We start from the raw sequence: 16,452 nt of genomic DNA on the forward strand, positions 1-16,452 counted from the left end.
GGAGGTTGCAAAATCAGGTGCTTTCTAGCACCGCAAACAGCTTGAGTGGTGTAATTTCCTGCTCAGAGTAAATAAAATCGTGCCTGAAATCAGCAACACCATCTACTAATGTTTCTGACTTGGCATCTCGCAGCACCATTTGCAGATGAGCAAACGGTCTCCATACAGCATCCCCAGGATGGTAAAAGCCACTGAACGAGCTCTCTTCTGCTCTAGTCCGTGTTTATGAGGCACACAAATAGTCCGGTGCTGGAGTGATCACATAAAAAGTCCGGGGGGACATTTGCGGTGACCTCGAGAGGATTCTGGCCATGCGTTCCGACATAAAGTCCTTTCATCCAGACTCGCAAACGCGCTGGCGCGCAGATGTGCGAGCCTTTTTTCCGAGGCGGCATCCATCTCCGTGACTCAACATGCAGAGGTTACCTTAGGGGCAACCTGCTCATTACTCCGAGTGTTGTTAGCCGGAGTACACGTGCGCCAATTCATCAGCGTGTGCCAATTTGTCAGAGCCACTCACTTCTGCTTGTTAGCCGAGTACTTCAAGTCGGAGAGTTTGTTGCTTCTGGTTTGCTCTACACGCACGTGTGAGTGAGTGAGTGTGAGCGTGCGGTTGCGTTTCATTACACGTGTGGAGGGATGAAAATTCACCAATCTGTGCGTCTCTGTGGGCGCCACTCCACATCCCCCAGCCCGGCGTTTGTCCCTTTGTTCGTCTGTAATTCTGTCCGTCTCTGCCTGGACATTTTCAAGCGGACCCAGCGGCTCCCCGCAGCAGACGATGTGTGTGCGTACGTGCAGGCTGCCTAATCTGTTGCTGCAGAGCTATGGCTGGGGGACTGCAGAGGATATCCTTTATCAGACTGATTAGAGAGGAGGAGAGGAGCGACGGACGGTGGGAGGGAGAGAAGAAGAAGAGTGGGGAGGGGGGGGGATGGAGCCTTCTCAGGTAAACACACCCCAGGCACAGTTCGATCCCAACGTTTAAACACACACGTGCTCGAAGCCACAATCCAATTATTCACCGCAAAATGCTCCTTTCAACAAGCTCTAACCCCATTTAAGAGGTCTCCTCACCCAAAGGATCCTTTTTAATAAACAGCAGCAAACAAGTGTTGACCAAACGGCGGCAAAAACCACTGCTTTGCGCTTTCTCTTTTAACTACTTAATTAATCAAGTACTTTGGCTATAATGACCCGAAGTTCATTCCTCAAAGTAACTATTTAGAAGCGAACGGGTAAAAGAGAGGAGTAGCTCGGGAGGCTTTAAGCGAGACCTAGGGATGCTGGAGCAAATAAACACCGCAGCTCGGTAGTCTTTTGTATAATGATGATGTGGAGAAAGAGGGAGTGTGATTAAGCTACCCAACATGCTAACACTTTAACTCCGAAAATCGCAAATTCATACGAGCGGTGCAAAAACAATCCTCGCCTAAACTGCCTCTTTTTTCATGCGAATAAGCGGCATCCGCTGAGATCAGGCGGGAGGGAGGGCTGCCAGCCAGCTCTCATTTACATAAACACTTACTGTTCAATACACAGAGAGCGAGGGAAAGGCTAAATTGGATTGACTCTCATGTACCCATCCTATTAAACATTTATTAAACATAGTTAAAGCAGAGATGGGCTTTGATTGTAAGAAAACACAGTCCCACAAAACAATTCAGAAAAAAAAAAGAAAGAAGTCCATTTTTGAAAAGTGGAGGGAGTTTAATTCCGCCGGCCACTGCTTGCATCACACTTGCTGATATGTTGACAAGTAGTAAATAGCAGTAGTGCTTCAGACCTCTCCATTTTCCTCTCTTTTTTTCCCTTTTATGCCCTTTGCTTGCCAACAGCTCTCCTGTAAACCATGAAGACGGGGCCAGAGGCCAGTCATCATCTTGTCATTATCTGATGGGAGCACCGATAACTTCCCTCCTGCTTCCTTGTCGAGGTGGGAAGGGTCAAGAAGTCGGCCCGTGTCAGCGATGGAGAGGAAACTGTAGAGCTGGAGCTGTGGTATATTGATGGCATTGACATATGTAGCGGACTGTGATTTGAATTCGCAAATCCTCATTATAGCCTGAGCCTGTCTGAAGACAGCGTTATTAACATAGTGAGAGGCACACATGCCCCTGTGAATACTAAAGTCCTGTTTGCCTTCAGTGGAGGATTTGCTCCCAAATCGATTAGGAAAATATGTACTCTGCATCAGTATGAGTCTGAGAACTTGGCATTATTGAAGTTAAGTCAGTGTTTTTCACCTACTCAGCACATTAGCAAAAATGTTAAACTCAAGGTTAACATATTCATATTGGTCATCCTTTTTGTTAGTCAATGATTCATCACCTTAATTTTATATTTTGATCTCGGGCCTGTCAAAGATCACGATTTTACAGCGAATGATGATCTGGAAGTGACTTCCAGAATTTTGAGTCAGCAAAGTTTTGCTCATCACTGTCTAATTTACCAAAAAAAAAAAAAAAAAAAAAGCTCATTATGCACGCGCACGCGCTCGCTTCGCGCAGGCTACGTGCACACGCTCACACACCCTGTGATCTCCTGCTTTGGCTTGCCCTTGCTCTTCTCACTGTTTGCAAACAGAGCTGCCCTAGAAGCCTCTGGCTGGCTTCTCCACTGCTAATCAGAGCTCCCACACACTGGCCTTTATAATGCTGCTGCCACGAACGCAAGCACAGTATCCAATATTAAAACAGACAATAACCTTTATGAAAAGGTTTTTAAAAATGCGGTCAATATGTTATGTACCATCTTTTTATGTTGTTTTGTTAAGTCTTTTATCCGGGGCTATAATATGTGTATCGGGGCACATATCTAGGTGATCTGAGGTGGCGTGTCAAACAAAAACCCTGCTGTTACAGCAGTAATGTGACATTTGAGGATATGCGCTTATTGGATGTCTTACCAAGATTTCTGTGAGAAGTTTGATGACACTCTCATATCTGTCCAGCAAAAAATGAAGCACATAGAGACGGTTAGCTTAGCTTAGCCTAGCCTGGCATAAAGACTGGAATCAGCAGTAAACCTGAATCTGTCTAGTTAACAAAATCTGCCTCCTAGCACCTCTTAAAATCACAAATGATTGAGTTGTATCTTGTTCAGTCTAAAACTGTAGTCTTGGTGTCACCATGAAGATACCAGACAGCCAGCAGAGACTTCATGACAATGTTATTATGGAAACCGCTGCATTTCTTGCAAGGCCCGCTCTGCTGCTGCTGTGCCTCTGATCGCTTTTATATGACGAAAGCCTCGACAGTTTTGTGTACCTGGTACACCGAGCTGAATAAATCCAGTAAGTTTTTCAACCAGAGAAGGTTAGAAAAGCAGTAAAGTTCACTTGACGGGCAGCTTCCCCCCCGTACAAAAAAAGTGAATAAATATGTCAGATTTTCATGGCCCTGGTAGTCCACTGCACAATGAGAGGAAAGGTTAGATATGCTGGCAGAGATGAGCTGAGTGACCCGAGAGGAGCAGCAGAAGCCCAGGAGGGAGGCTGAAGAGGTTGGTGTGTTTACTGGGGAAACAACAGCTCATACGCCACTACAGTTAACAGTTTGAGTCAAGCGTAGAAAAAAAGCAACCAATCAGAGTCCAACTCACTCAATCCATTATCACGCTTCAAGTCGCTCTTCCCAGCAAAGAGACAGTCCAGCACATAAACCGCAACTTGTTATATTTGCACTTCATCTTTGGTACGAATCCAGCAAAGGACAGACGAGGTGTGGCCCTGACCCTGGTGATCCGGTAGGCGGGATGTTACACCTTGGGATAGAGCCGAGCCAGCTGTTTCTCCCGAGTCTCCAGTGCAAAACTAAGCTAACCGGCTGCCCACTCCATTCTTATTTATAGCTAAGACATGAGTGTGGTATTGATCTTGTTGTCTAACTCTCAGCAAGAAAGCAATCGTATTTCCCAAAACGTTGGACTATCCTTTAACAGCTGTTGTTAGTTTGATGCTTTATTTATTTATTTTCGTTTTAGTAGTTGATTTAAAACCAACTAGATTTTTCCACGGCAGCCGCAGCAGGAGTTAACCTAATACAAGGAGAATAATACAACAATGTCAAGTATTAGTGTCAGTTCTTCAGAACTGATAGAGATGTTTCCCTCTAGACTATTTTTGCCCGATGAAAAACACACTGAGAGATACTGACATTGATTTCTGAATTGATTACTGTCCATAGCCCAAAGCAAGTGTGACTCTCATGCTCGCGCGGGCTGCTGTCTCGCTGTATCCCACACATAAAACAGCTGGATGCAGCACGCTCAGGCAAGTGCTGGAGACTGTCAAAAGTCATTATCTGAAAATGTAGGACATTTCTAACTGGGGCAAAAGGCTGAGGGAACGTGTTAATGCAGGGTTAAGTAACACTTCATCAGCTAACTCTTGGAAAGCATTTACAGACTTTGGTGTGTACAGCAGTGTAAGACGATCCAGCGATCCAGTTTTGCCTTTTTGCGTGTGTGTGTGTCTGCGTGTGAGAGTTGCTGTTTGCATGTGTGCTAGCTTGTAGGTCTCTGTATGATCTCTTGCCCTCTGGGCTGTAATTAATTAGAGTTGCAACAAGGCCTGATTAGGATTCCTCTGTGATTCACAACCTCTGCGACCTTTCCATCCCGCCTGCAGAACCGATCCCGACCTAATGCAATTGCTTCCATTGCAACGTACTGAATCTGTGCACTGCTTATTTGGCTACTTGTCAAACATGCACTGTACGACCTGACGGGGATGTATGTGCCCGGGACCGGTCTAGGAGTACAGAATTACGTATGTTATTACAGCCAGCAGAGGGTTCTAAGAATAAATGACGATGGAAAAAAAAATAAGCGTGACTCATTCCTCCGATGAATGCTGCTGTGGTTTAATAAGTACATGGTTTATTAATGTGATTCAGTAGAAAACAGTAAATCCCTCTCTCCATGCCGCTGTGAAGCTGCCACTGGGGATATCTCGAACACCACAGCCTCTTGTCCTTGGCCACTAAGGATTACTTCCACTAGCCAGCTATTGAAATTGTTTCTTTTGATCTCACATTTCCAAATTAGGATTCTAATTCACACTATGAAAAATTAATTACCATTTTCTAGGTTTTCAAAGAGAATGGGTGTGATTAGATCCGCACACGGTTGGTATTAAACATGTTAAACAGAGGCTTTCTTTTCTTTCTCTGGGCCATTTTTGTTGCTTGGCCAGGGTGCAGAGTGCTGAATTAGTTATGACCTTCATGGCGTGACTCTCTCAAAGTGGCTGTCTCAAAGTCAGAGCCCAGGTTTAAGAGGCCACTCGGTCCCGCTAATACAAACGGTGCCTCAGCAATTATTCAGCAATCCACGCCGAAGAACGAGATTTGAACAGATTTGTAGGATCTCCGGTCCTGCTGTTAGACTCAAGGAAAGGTTTCATAAATAAAAGTGCATAACATTCTGTCAGCGAGGAAGGGAAACACAGCCCTGGTATCAGATCTGTCATAATATTTCCTCCCCTTAGAGGAGGAAGGATAAACTCAGCAGGCCATGTTACCCCCAGAATCCTAACATCTTCATATCATCCCATTCTGACAGGGAGGAGAAGATACACATTTATAAAACAGAAGCAGACTTTGGTATACGTCTGGGCCGCCAACATCGAGGAAACTGTGGGGAAGTTATTCATGCAGCCTTTTCAAGTAAACATAATTTGAACAACTCGATTCAAAGGCTGACAGGGGCTGTTATGACATGCATCTTAAGCGACTACTTGTGATCTGGTCTCATCACACATCACAATGGATACAGTGTTTTTTAGAGACAGACATCTTCACAGAGAACATTTGCTAAATCAATATAAAGGCTCGAATCGTTAATAAACCTGTGGTAGGCGGCGTCTCAAAAAGTTCAGCGACTTTCTCGATATTCAAGAGCTCTCTCTGTGAGGGAGTCTGTGGACTTTCTCCACAGGCGTCAAAGGCAGTTGCCTATATGGCTTCTGTTCACTCTATTTGTAAAATCTCACATTTGCTTTCGCTCATAAATTTAGAATAAATTAAGTACCAAAGTGTTCAGAGGTGGGATGCGCCTCAAACGCACAGCAGCACACAGTCAGGTACAGGCGCCGTGACAAACTGGCTCTTTTCGAGGGGAAGGAAACAACACAATGTACAGCATTACATGCCGAATTCACAAGAAGACGTGATTCACTTGGAATCTGTCAAAGCAAAGTTTTGCAAACGATTTCTCCGCACTCAACAACTCTTAAAAATACGGGATTTGTGGGGAAGTCTGGGGTTGTTACGAATACTAGTTGAATGGTTTTGTTGACAGGTTAAGAGAACCCACACATGTAATATTACAACATAATGAACCGCATGGTGATCAGACAGCGTGAAATTATGCCTGTTAATACAGCTTCTTCTTCTTCTTCTTCTTCTTGCACAGAGGACGTCAGATGAGTGGGTGGTTCTTCAATGGCTGCATTTACACGGAGCCAGTGACGGACTGGGAACAAAACACGGCCCTGGCATTTTCACCCACCTGCGGCCCGCGGAGGAGGAGGAGGGGTGCGCAACTTTTGACGCACGTAAAGAACACGCACTGCTGGTAGCCCTCAGTGATGGTGAACGTAAACTGCCATGCTATAAACAACTGCACCACAGCAATGCACAACCCTACTGCATAAAACAAATGAATAAGTCATAAGAGCCAGCCGCTCCATAGTAAAAACGTGTCTTACCGTCACGTAGTTATCCATGTCTACCTCTCCATCCTCCTCTTGCTCGTATTCCTCAATGTCCTGTCAAGTTGTGTCACGAACACTGCTAGCAATATTAGCGCTAGTGCTAGCTGTGAAGCTGCACTTGATTTTAAAAAAGGATCAGTCAGTTTGCAGCATTTTTCACGGCCAGCCAACAGTGCTCTCTGAGATTTCTCTCTCTTTTTCTCCGCTCCCCCCTTGTGTCTCTTGATGCCTCGTTTCATTTTTTTTTATTATTTTTTTGCTAGCTTAATCTCAGTCAACTTCCATCTTCCAACTTTCAACAACCACGCAGACGGTCTACTCGATTCAGTCCCGAAATTCCCAGAAGGCACTGCTTCATTTTAACTTTTGCAAACAAATAATCAAATCAAAAACATGCAGGTAGATTTTTCAAACCATGCACGTTTTTGAATATCTGAATAAGAAATTTTGCTACAAAACATTGCAGACTGATATAAAAGTTTGTGACTCCATAGTAACCATGACTGTGATATGGAGACTTATATAGAGACTATATAAACATTGATGGATTCTCAAACTGGCTAAATTGAAAGAATGGGGGTGTGGTTTTATCTAGTAAGTTAACTTTATTGATGTCTATATGAGCAAAGAGAAACTGTCTTTGGGCCGCTCTCTGATAGTTCGGCTGGTCCACGAAGGCCTGCAATCCTTCTGACCTTCTGCCTAAATTCCAGAGTACCAGTCCATTACTGCATGAAGTCCATATAACAATTGTAATAAAAGCTCCCTATAAACACCTCACTCAGAATAAACGCTTTGCACACAATTTCAGTCAAGTCACTTGAAGGGTAGTTTAACACTTTCATAAACTCATCGTATAATCCAGCTTTTGCGCACTTTCTGAGCTTGCCCATCGCCTTCCGGTACATTTCTCCACTTAAAAAACATGGCGGCATCTAAGGTGAACTGGTCTACTGCCGACCCTACCAGACACCCATCGTCCAGACGTGGTTACAGGACCTTAAACATGTCCTCAACGAGAGTGTTCACGCACGTTCCTATGAGTAGCTCTGCAGAGCCGTCCACTTGAGTTCGGATCATACAAGATGCATGTTGACAAGCGAGCGTGAACTCCCGAGCACACGATTCTGAACGCAGTGCACCGGTATGTGTGGCCCAGTCAATTCTGAAAGGGAATCATTTCATTGTTGATCCATTATTGATGGAGCTGTTGATTTAAGTGTTTTGTTTGATCCGAAAGTTTCATTCAACTCGAGAGCTCTGATCAACAGCATATGCCGTTACCCTTCACCATATCCTTCAAACAGCGGCGCTTATTGTTCTTTGCTAATTAATGATGTTTCATTCAGCATTTCATTTATGACAAATTAAGTGCCTTTTCTATCTCGACTGATTGCCAAGTGTTTAACTTCTTTGTCTATTTCAATAAGCGATATTTAGGTATGTAATTAATTTCTTTTGCTGGAAACACAATTGATTCATTAAAAAAAAGAGAGGATTCTCCTTATCATTTTCCCAGAAGGTTTGCACCCACAATTTCCTGTTCTATTTCAAGCATATAAACTGTTCAGTCGAGGCCAGTCCCAATCACGACACATTTAATGATAATGGTGGACTCTCATTATGCTATTCAAAGTTAGTTGACCTTACAAAATTGAAATGAAAGAAAATTAATTTTCATTGAAATTAACAATATGCTTAACAACCAATGGCAATTTAGCAAAGCTTGAAAGGTTTTCCGTCACCTCATGTATGAATATTTTCCAGGCACAATAGATTTTCCTCACCCTGAAGTATTCAATGATTATTACAGGCGGTGAAGAAGCCTTGATTTGTCTGTGGAACAGCTTTGGTGAACAATGACACATCATTTTAGACATTCAAGCGAATGAAAATATATTTGTTATGAAACTGTCCCTCATTCTGTGTCTTACAGTACAAAACTTTGGGGTTGAAATGAGGAGAAAGAGAGAGATTATTTTATGTTTTCTGAAGCCATTACTGGACAATAGATATTGATCCTTCTACCACACATTGGAATACACTGTGGTGACCCATTTATCTGCTAATCTGTCTGCGACCAAAGGTGCAGGCGAGAGCCAATACACCAAAGTCGACACAACATTTTATAAACTAATTAATCAATGCTTTGCCTCACCAAAAGGGGCAGGAGACTGGCAAGAGAACTGCAGAAGAGCAACACTGCCACCTACTGGCGCTCTGCTCTAATTCATCCAACAAAAAAAAGGTAGGAGAGGCTTTGGCACCAACAGTGTCATTAAGATGAGGAAACAGGCCTTGCCAAATGCTGTCATATTGCGTTTTCTGGTTAAAAGAGACGACCACTGATTCAGCTGTTGTGAAGCGGGGGGAAATGAGCATATGGCCACAGTAACTAATACTGGACTCGCCAGCGATGTTAATTGTAATTCACAGATTTAATAGAGATGGAAAGTTTGGCTTGAGCCTCGTTCAAGGTTAGTGTATGATTTATGCAGGATACATGGATTAAATCCTGTTGTTGGTTCTGCTGGAATCAATTGCCGGCAACCTTTACAGCAATCTGTTAGTGGAATTAACAGTTGGGCCGTTTCCCATGAAAGGAACGTACAAAAGCAGTCTGAGCATACGGATGCGTGTCAGGCTTAACATCGAACAGTCCGCACGGAGTATGTTCCTAGAAGCGCTGCAAAGTAGGTTTCTGATAAATGTAACAATGGTAGTAATATTAATAAGAATAAAGGTAATGTTTAGAGACAATAACAAGATTAAAGTATCAGTATTAAGAAATCAAAGTAGAGGCATATAACAGATGTACTACCTTATAATTATCATACCGTTAATATTAATATTGCTCTTCTTGGCTCCTCGTGGTGTCATCCCTCACCATCTGGGCACAAACCGCTATAATAATCACTAAACCAAACCTTTCCCCTCCTTCATAAGTGCTTCCTTTTCCTCTGACTTTATTAAATCCCAATATGTGGTGTACTGAAGCGAAAACTGTGCCACAAACCGAAAATGTTGACAAAATGATGAAGATGACCATAAAACCTTGAAGTCTTCTTGTTACCAAAATTACAGACTAGTCTTGTTTTTTTTTTTACATACAGTTATATTTCAGAAACAAAGAAATGTACAGCATGTTACAAAGTATCTTGTGTTTTGGATCAGCTATGACCACCTCCGCAATAGAGGTTATGTTTCCGTCCGTGTACATCTGTTGGTTTGTCAGCTGGATTACACAAAACTACTGAATGCATTTCCACCAGAGTTGGATGGAGGATGGGTATTAGACCCCATTAGCTTTTGGTTGTGATCCGGATGAAGGGACAACTCCTGTAAATTGTTTTCCTACTCACTTTAACGTCTAACAAACCTGCCTGGTATCTACGATCGGGTAAAATTTTCATGTGGATCCGGACAAAGATCTAGCAGATTTGAATGTGTTTTCATTTGATAGAGTGCAAATGAGGCCCAATAAGATGAATTCAAATGGACTTATTTGGGATTTTGGGAGTAGTGCTGTCATCGCCAATCAGATGTAGAGAGATGTGAGAATCTACTATTCTCAACCATGTTTTCCAGCTGGAGTCACCAAACAGATGTCAATTTTTGTCATTTTCAGTCGACATCTGAAACATGTCATCCGATCAAAATCGAATGTATAACTAATTCTCACAGAATTAAGAGAAGTTACTGATTATATGACGCCAGGATTGTTTTTGAGCGGTTGAGCGAGGCCCCCGAACAGAAACCCTCGAGTCGGTCTACTCAGTATTCCCCCTGCGCATTCCTCGGGACTATAAAGCAGCAACTTCTAATAAAGGACTGATTCAAAGAGGTCCACTTTCAAAGGTAAATACGTCAGACATTAAAAGCCTCTTTTGAAGTGAAATGAAACAGAATTTTAATGCAGCGCCATCCACCAGCCATTTCTGCGGCTTATTGCAGGATAAATTGATTAAAGATCAGTGGCAACTTTACGTGTACGTCGTGAGCCTCTCGAGGCTGCAGGGAACTTCAGCAAATGTCATGCGTCTTTATCGACAATAATGATATGATTACCTCCAAATCCTCAAAGCATTTGTTGATGTTTACAGCGGTGTGTCATCATAACACTAACAAACCACATAAAAATATTTTTAGTTTATCCTCCGTCCTGGCATGGCTTCGTCTATCACTATCATAACACGCAGGCCTTTGGAAGGAGTTTATGTCCTACAGCATCTGCGGCAGTGATTAAATGGATAGTCACTCCCTCGTTTAGTTAATCGAGGATATTTGCCTTATCAGCTCTTATATATATACATGGCTTAAAACGTATACTAACTCACAACTGTTCGCTCTGCAGTCACAACTCTGTCCTTTCCCAGCTGGACTTTCATCCATCCCAGACATCTGAAGCCGATTCTGATTAACAACCGATCGCATGACTCTGTGTAAATGAGTGTTTTTGCATCTTCCAGCTGATTGCTTTGCTCTGTTTTAGTTTTAAAGAAAAAAAAAAAAGCTCTGATCGGCTAACAGTGCGACCAAAACAGGCAGCAAAGTGAGTGACAAGCTGACCGTCGTACACCATGTAGCAGCTAAATGTACTGGCGTTTCTCTTGGGAGATGGAGGAGACCAAAAATGGTGCTGAAAGAAGAGTGAATGTTGGACTTCCATGCTAACATCTACTTCATTTCTGCAGGATATATAAATAGCCAACTGCCACTGATTGCACTCATCATTCATTAACTCTCATGGCAACGCGCAGGCTATCAGCTGCGCGCTAGCTGCATGGCTAACTAAGCTAGCTAGCTAACAGCAGCAGTTTTCTGGTTACCAGCAATGTCAACCTTCTGGGGCTGTGAGGTGGTGACTGGTGTCTGCAGCATGTTTGTGTTTTGTTTTTGTGTTGTGTTGCTTGCACTTGCCTGCAACATTGCAGGTCAACAACAGCACGGTATGATATTGCTATGAGGGATTTTAAGATATGGAGGCCAGCACTAGTGTGTGAAATTGATAATGCAAACTGAATCATTGCACATGTTACTTTTCTTCTCAAACAACATATACGTATGTGGGTAATCACTATGGCATTTGGAAATAATCATTTTGATAGTGTCTCCTATGGGCTTCCATCGCCTGTGATGTCTAGCTAAGACGTATCCTAAGTTTTAAAAAGTGCAACCTGATTGAGCAAAACTGTAGTTCGAAAACTAGCTCGCAAGTCTCGACACACAAACTCTGATGTGTGATGTGATGGATTTACAAATAGCTGGTGCAACCCAGTTTAGGACCGAGCTGACTTCATTGAATGCCGGGCGCTGCCTGCTGCGAGAACAACTTTACAACATCTTCTGGCACATTCTTCTTGGGGTATAGCAACGGCAGTGCTTTATAGTAATCGCTGCTTCCCTGCGGGTGAGACAGAAACCCCCAAGAATGAGTCAAGTCAGATCTCCCGTGGCTAGTCCACCCCCTTCATTTTCTCTTTGGCTCGGGGGCACTGGTGTGTAAGTGGCGTATACATTTTTGTCTCATATCCTTGCCCCAGCAGTGAGCTGAAGCTCCTCTGACCAAAAATACTTCACGGCCCCCCTCGGCTTCCCCACCGGCAGTGGATACTGAAGTCTGCAAAGTGGCTGGGCGAACAGTTGCATTCTGCAGGAAAGCAGACCATCGGCTAGCTTCTGTCACATGGTAAATGTACAGTATGTGTCTGCATATATGTGGGTTATATAGGGTTCACTGGTGTTATGTTAGCTATGCATGAGACCAGCACAAAGTCACATTGTTAGCAGGAAACAGAATTATTTTCGTGCCTGTTTGAAAGAACAAAAGGTCACGGCAGCCAGATATTTAAATTTTACACAAAAAGATTACAACCTGACTCCTGCTCCCGAGTACAAATGGAGACCTTGAGTGAAATATCTTTCACACACACGCATACGCCTGACTCAACTACAGTGTGTCACCGGTGTACTCGAGATTGTGTTCATATAATTGTTGGACTAAGTCACAAAGCCAGGGGGGCGGCTGGGCATGAAATGAAGAAACACCACAACCTCTGCTTTTTCGCAGAAAACGAACACAATGAAATATGTGAGCGAACCTCTAAACACACAATTGAAACTACCAAACGCAAGAAAAGAAGAATTCACTGCAACCAAATAACAAACGACTGGCATTCAGGCCCGTAACTTGTTGACACTTTTATGGGATAAACTGCGATTTTAGTCGAGGTGGCTGAGTGCCCTGATAAACTTTGATTGAGGAGGGTGTCACTCGTGATCCCATTCTTTCTTCTGCTGCAGCTGCTGAGTGCCACTCAGCTGTGAATGGCTGGTCTGAGCACTTGCCTACCTGCTGCAGGAGTAGATGTGGGCATTTTAAAGATCTAGGTGTGACAGAACTTCTTTATCTTTTTTTACATATCTTAATATATTGTCGTTATATCTTGTCTTTCCTGCATGGGCGGATTGTGCAGCTGCTCCTCAGTACAAGATGGTAAAATACCAGTAGTTCTGGAGGGCTGCTTTACCAGTAATCCTTCATGTCTATAGATCGACTATTCCCTAGGCCCTTTGCACACAGAGTATGTGGAACTTTAGTCCTGTGACCCAGTTCAAAGAATGGGCCATGTCTAAGGATAGAAGGTTTGAAATGTTGTGCAGATTGGAAATCCCTCGAAGGCAAATATGTGATTTGTGATTTATATATATATATATATATATATATATATATATATATATATATATATATATATATATATATATAAAAAACTGACCTTGCCTCTCACCCAATTTGAGCTGGAATAGACTCCAGCCACCTGGGACGCCGCAAAGATAAGCTGGCAGAGATGACGGATGGACTGATGGATGGATAGAAAATGTACTTGACTGGATTGTGCCAGTAACACAGCGCCTGACACCAAATGTCAGCCGTACAAAGTTAGTAAGTAAGCTGATAAGGAAAGCTGAGTATCTAGAAAGTGTATGCTGCAGATATTTTTCTCCCAAACTTTTTTCCAGTGATTATTGGACTTACAGTTGTCAGGTGGACAGACATATGCTCCGGCAGGATGATGTTTTTTCCTCCGTTTGCTGGATACGCAATTGCCAAGCTGTCCTCACTCACGCCTCGTCAAATATGGCAGCTTGGTCATTGGCCTTAAGCCTCAAACTATGGCGCTCTACTTGCCCTTCTAGCATCAAAAGGCTCTGCTGGCAAGATAGCAATAATACGTAATATACTAAATGATATGTCAGCTTAGACTTTCAAAATAAGGGCTCCATGGTCAAGTTAGCTATAATAACTTATATGTAACGTCCACATAGACTTTCAAAATAAAGCGTCTCTGGTCATGTCAGCAATAATATCTAATATGGGTCGACTGTGGCTCACGAGTAAGAGCCAACGTCTTGTTATTGGTCGGTTTAATCCCCCTGGTCTGCATGTCAAAGTGTCTTTGGGCAAGATACTGAACTCCAAACTGCTCCTGATGTGCTGGTCGGCATCTTGCACGGTAGCCGCCACCATGCAACATCTGGCTAGACTTTCATAATAAAGCCTCTGCGGTCAAGTTACATGTAATACATAATATGCAACATCTGGTTTGCAGTTTACAGTTTACATATTCTTTAATATTTTGACATTTGGACTGTTAATAAAGTTGTCAGACAGTTGCAGTTTGGTTAGGTTTAGGCCCCAAAGCTGCTTTGTTAGGTTAAGGAAAAGATCATACTTTGGGTTTAAAATGACTACATTTGGTCTCCTAATTTGCATAACATCAAGTAAGGAAAGTCCAGTGTGTGAGGAGTGTGCTTCAACACGTGACACTAGAGGAGGTAGAGTAACTACAATACCAAACTTAGAACTGCAAGGCCACTGACAGCAGAACTGGGAACAGGCTGTAAGTACACAATAGTTTGACACACAATAGTTTGCTAACACATTCACCATTTGAACCTTGCAAGGCAAAAATGCTACCAGGGCTGTGTGTCTGTCAGCTTGGCAAGAGACTTAAAGCAGTTTATGTAATGCTTCCATGATCAAGATTATAAGCAACATTATATTTTAATAGCAGTTACAAAATAACTTCTTGAACTTTTGACACTGAAACAATTTTCACACTGCAATGGTTTAATACTCAAGTCACCAAAGTAAAACACCCTCAAAACCTGCACATAGTGGCTTTAAGCAATCAGATGTTGGTTTGTGTGGATGTATTAAATTGTGCTTTATCAGTGGGGAGAGGATTTTAGATGGACGCTTTAGTTCACGAGAGATTCTGTTTATGCCAGATTCTGACTAATGTGTATGTTGGCAATAATAGTCACCACAGAGTGTAAATGCACTTAACAGCTTCTGTGACCACCTCAAGGATTGTTATCATTGTAAACAGTGTTTGGCTCCATCATTCGTCCTGAGCCCGTGTTGTTATGTGACAGTGAAACAGAGGATCTATTTCCTGGGCCGTGCCTCCTCAACCGCTGCCAATACCATGCACGACGTGCGCGAAACAGAACAACGGTTTGTCCATGGTTGCGACAATTTACAATCACAGAAGGGCCCCTTAAAGAAGTTGCCCCGCTCGTCACTGAAGACAGTCGAGCGCATGTGCTGTCATCTGACAGCGACAGGCGCCGCTGGGCAGATTAGACATTCATTCTTTACACTGAGAATCTTAACGGATTTTCAGTTTGGAGACTTACAGCATACTGTAGATCCCCTATAGACATCTCCAACTGTGATAATACAAGAGTTTCCGTGCGTGAGAACTCTACACACAAGTATCTAGTTAATTGGATCCCAAGCGGTAAAATCTATACACTTTTAAGAGTATATATTTTGAAAGTGTCCAGCCCATTATATATATTTTGAAGGCACGGTAGACAGCATCCAAAACAAATTATTAAAAGACAGGCGCTCGCGAGACAAATTAAGCTTAAGTTTTGGCTCCATACCAGTAGCGGCTGTGTTTGTTTGTGTGGGTGGAGGTGGCTGCATTCTCCCCTCTTTGTGTGTAGTGGGGTGTAATGAATCGGATGCCATTTTGAGAGATGCTGTTTATGAGCGTCTGGATTGACGTTGGAGGCGACAAGGGACTGTGGGGGAATTAAGGGAAGGAATGTGAGCCGCACTTAACAGAATGTGACAGGCGCAAAATGACGGGGTTTGGCCCGAGAATCAGGATGCCATGTCGTGTGCGCACACATGCGCATACATAATCCTCACGCAGAGATGCTCAGAGCAAACACACACACACTGCCATGGTAAAGTGGGTACAAGCATGAGGGGACAATTTGATCTGTTCCCCCCAAAACAAATCAATGTCTATGTGGCTCTATTTTTGAGACGAACACACACACACACACACACACACACACACAGTCCCAATCAGTTGGGCTTTCTCAGACAGGGACGAAACAAAGTCATCTGAGCCTGCAAGTGGCTGTCCCAGCCTGGTAGTGACAGCCAGGATAGTTGCTATTAGACAGATTAACCTGAGGGATTTCTGCCCAACCCCTACTGCCGAGCAAGGACACAGAACTCTCTGCCCCTTTAGATATTTCATTTCAGAGTGAAGGATACATGGCTCCAATATGTCAGCGTGGGCTGATGTGCGATAATCAGAAACTGACTTATCTACAAGATCTTGGAATTGTATTTCTTTTGTTGATCATAATAGGAAGGAAACAACGATGAGACAATGGGAATTTTGTCAGATAGAAAGTCCAATCTT

The sequence above is a fragment of the Acanthopagrus latus genome, chromosome 18 (genome assembly GCF_904848185.1).
Source record: "Acanthopagrus latus isolate v.2019 chromosome 18, fAcaLat1.1, whole genome shotgun sequence".
NCBI classification, from domain to species: Eukaryota; Metazoa; Chordata; class Actinopteri; order Spariformes; family Sparidae; genus Acanthopagrus; species Acanthopagrus latus.